The sequence below is a fragment of the Gopherus evgoodei genome, chromosome 2, assembly GCF_007399415.2.
Source record: "Gopherus evgoodei ecotype Sinaloan lineage chromosome 2, rGopEvg1_v1.p, whole genome shotgun sequence".
In the NCBI taxonomy this organism is placed as follows: domain Eukaryota; kingdom Metazoa; phylum Chordata; order Testudines; family Testudinidae; genus Gopherus; species Gopherus evgoodei.
In genome coordinates this window covers 49,597,943-49,602,069 of record NC_044323.1, presented here as the reverse complement: position 1 = coordinate 49,602,069, position 4,127 = coordinate 49,597,943, and positions in this window count along the sequence as shown.

The window sequence follows — 4,127 nt, the reverse complement described above, 5'->3', positions numbered from 1 at the left end:
TGAAGCAGTCTCTCCAGCCTCTGTATATAGGCTGAAATTTTCTCACCCCTTTGCTGTCGGGAATTAATGAATTTACAGTAACTGTCCTCAGGGCCCTCTACGCTCCCAAAGGTATTATCAAGGGCCTCTAGGCAGTCCTTCACACTGACCTCAGGGTCAGTGAGCTTCAGGGTGCGAATTACATCTAATGCTGGGCCACTAAGGCTCTCTATTAGACATCGTCGCTTTTCTACATCGGGTACGGCCCATTCCCGCAGCATTTCAATAGTATGCTCCGACCAGAGTTCAAACTCCTCTTCCCCATCAAATAACCTTAACTTACGACAAGAGTTTGACGTAGCATAGGCCAACACAATCTTTTCCAATATATGCCCCAGTGCTTTTGCCCAATCATAGGCTGAGTCTGCCGCCCCTGAGCTAGAGGCTGCAGGACTGGGGCCCAACAAACCCGACATATTAGCCATTATACAAACAGTAGTTTCCTCAAAATATAAACATAATTATTTCCCAATACAGTGGAACACTCAACAAGTGCTTGCGAGGGGTACTGACCCAGGGATCCCGGACGAGCCCCCAAAAATGTAACCCTTCTGCCCTTCTAGTTGGCAGCAACAAGGGCCGGGTTCAGTATCCAGGGGTTCCGTTTCAGTAACACAATGCATAACCGGCTCGAGCCCCCACCCAGTGACCTGGGACACTCACATACCACACCCCCCTGGGCGCCTCTAGGAGGCAATACTTCCCCTCTCGCAAGCACGGAGTCTGAGTGTAGCAAAATCTTTTTAATAAAGGAAGGAATCAATGCGGCATCCCATTGGAGAAATACCACTAACAGGGTTATAACACAAAGCATAAACAAAAACCCACCTCCAAGTACGTTTGGCACTGTCCTTTTTCCCCTTAGGGTTTTAAGTCCAATCACCCCAAAGTCCAACAACCCAAAAGTCTCTGGTCACTGCCACCCCAGAGTTCGAGAGTCTATCTGTAGAGGTCCCCCCCCGCCAGCCTGGGTAGAAAGGGGCACCTTACGTGGTCCAGGGCCAACTGCCCTGCCTCTCCGTGGGTTCTGCTTCCGCCTTCTCCACGAACTGCTCCACTTTACCAGCTGCTCCACTCTGCTCCTCCAGCCATCCTCAGGAACTGCTCCGCTCCACCAGCTGCTCTGCTCCATGAGCTGCTCTGCAAAACTGCTCGGCTCTGCTCACTCTGTGGGCCGCTCCACCCGTCCCACAGCTACTCCGCTCTGCTGCCACCAGCTGTCCCGTGATCCGCTCCAGCCGTCCCCGCAACTGCTCCACTCCACCAGCTGCTCTGTTCCACAGCATATCTTCAGGCTCCCCCACTAGTTAGCACAATGCTCAGTGCTCTCAGCTCTGTCATTTCAGCTTTTTTGTGATTTCAACTCTTAGTGATCTCAGCTCTTAGTGGGGGAGCCCCAGTGCTAGTGCACCATTAGCCCAAAGGGCATTCAGCTCAGTAACCTGTATTTAGATTCTTGAGAGAATAAAAAAAATTAACTCTGACATTCCACAGTGGAGAGAGGAGGGGGTGCAACTGGTGCCTCTAGCTCCACAAGGCGACTGCACCACCAGGTACAAATACCTGTTCCCAACCTCTCTCCCTTCTCTGGGTTTTGGAACCCATGTCCCATGTCTAGCCAGTACCACCCAACTGAGGGTGAGCAATTTGTCACCAAGCAATCCCACAGCTTGGGAGTCTGGGATAGGGTGGGCATGCCTATGCAAATACACTCTCTGACATTCTTTCCACCAGATGTCAGGGTAGGGCTTATCCTGACTCTGCTTACAATCCTCTTACTGGGAACATAAAACTCTTTCTAGATCTTTGGAACCATGTAATATCCCTAGTCTGATGCAATTTTTCATTTGATTCTATCCAGATTTTGTACAGTGGTTTTACCCCTTGGAGGACAATGCATCATGGAACATGGCGACCTTGAATTCGGCTGTCATAGCAAGAGATTAGTATATAAGACTTCCTGAATTCTGTGTATTGTACACTAACTCTAGTTATATAAAACACAAAACACTGTTCACAGTAGTGCTTGCAATCTTTTGAAATTGTTTAAATAAGGTTTGCATGCATCCACACGCAACACAGTTACCTATTTGTCAGTCACTGACTTGTTTTATGTTGCAGTCTGAAGAGTTGGCCTTTTGTTCCCAAATTTTGCTTCGGTAGGGATGCTCAGGGTATGTCTACACTACAGAGATTTTATACTGGCATTGCTATGGCACCTTAGCTGTGCTGGCATAACCCTGCAGTGTAGATGCAGCCTACACTAATGGAAGGGTTTTTCCAGTGGTGTAGGAACATCACCTCCCCAGGCAATAATAAATGGAAGCATTCTTTCTTTGTCCTAGCCATATCTTCATGAACGGGTAGTTTAGCAAAGCTATGGCATTTGGGGGTGAGGATTTTTCACAACCCTGACCAATGTAGCTATGTCACCTTAAATTTTAAGTATGGACCAGACCTTAGTCAGTTACAGTACCATCTTTGATTAGACAAAGGAGCCATAGAAATTAGGGCTGTCAATTAATCACAGTTAACTCATGCAATTAACTCAAAACAAATTAACTGCGATTAAACAAATTAATTGCGATTAATTGCACTGTTAAACAATAGAATACCAATTGAAATTTATTACATATTTTGGATGTTTTTCTATTTTTTATATATAGTATTCTAATTGTGTTGTAATTGAAATCAAAGTGCATATTATTCTTGATTACAAATATTTGCACTGTGAAAGATAAACTAAAGAAATATTTTTCAGTTCACCTCATATAAGTACTGTAGTGCAATCTCTGTGTTTTGTTACATAACTGCATTCAAAAACAAAACAGTGTAAAACTTCAGAGCCTACAAATCCACTCAATCCTTCTTATTCAGCCAATCGTTAAGACAAACAAGTTTGTTTACATTTCAGGAGATAATGCTACCCTATTCTAATTTACAATGTCAACAGAAAGTGAGAACAGGCATTTGCATGGCACCTCTGTAGCCAACAATGCAAGGTACTTACGTGTCAGATATGCTAAACATTCGTATGCCCCTTCATGCTTTGGCCACCATTCCAGAAGACATGCTCCCATGCTGATGATGCTTGTTAAAAGAAGAATACATTAATTACATTTGTGATTGAACTCCTTGAGGGAAAATTTTATGTCTCCCACTCTGTTCTACTCACATTCTGCCGTGTATTTCATATTATAGCAGTCTCAGATGATCATCCAACACATGTTGTTCATTTTAAGAACACTTTCACTGCAGATTTGACAAAACACAAAGCAGGTACCAATGTGAGATTTGTAAAGATAGCTACAGCACTCGACTCAAGGTTTAAGAATCTGAAGTGCCTTCCAAAATCTGAGGGGGAGGAGATGTGGCACATGCTTTCAAAAGTTTTAAAAGAGCAACACTTCGATGAGGAAACTACAGAACCTGAACCACCAAAAGCGAAAATCAGCCTTCTGCTGGTGGCATCTGACGCAGATAATGAAAATGAACATGCGTCGGTCCACACTGCTTTGGATTGCTATTGATCAGAACCCATCATCAGCATGGACGTATGTCCACTGAAATGGCAGTTGAAGCATGAAGAGACATATCACTCTTTAGCGCATCTGCAACGTAAATATCTTATGATGCCAGCTACAGTAGTGCCATGAGAATGCCTGTTCTCATTTTCAGGTGACATTGTAAGCAAGAAATGGGCAGTATTATCTCCTGCAAATGTAACAAAATTTGTTTGTCTGAGTGATTGGCTGAATAAGAAGTAAGACTGAGTGGACTTGCAGACTCAAAAGTTTTACATTGTTTTATTTTTGAATGCAGTTATTTTCTGTACATAATTCTATATTTTTAGTTCAGCTTTCATGATAAAGAGATTGCACTACAGTACTTGTATTAGTTGAATTGAAAAATACTATTTCTTTAGTTTTTTTACAGTGCAAATGCTTGTATTAAAAAATAAATATAAAATGAGCACTGTACACTTTGTATTCTGTGCTGTAATTGAAATCAATATATTTGAAAATGTAGAAAATATCCAAAAAGTATTTAAATAAATGGTATTCTGTTATTGTTTAACAATGCAATTG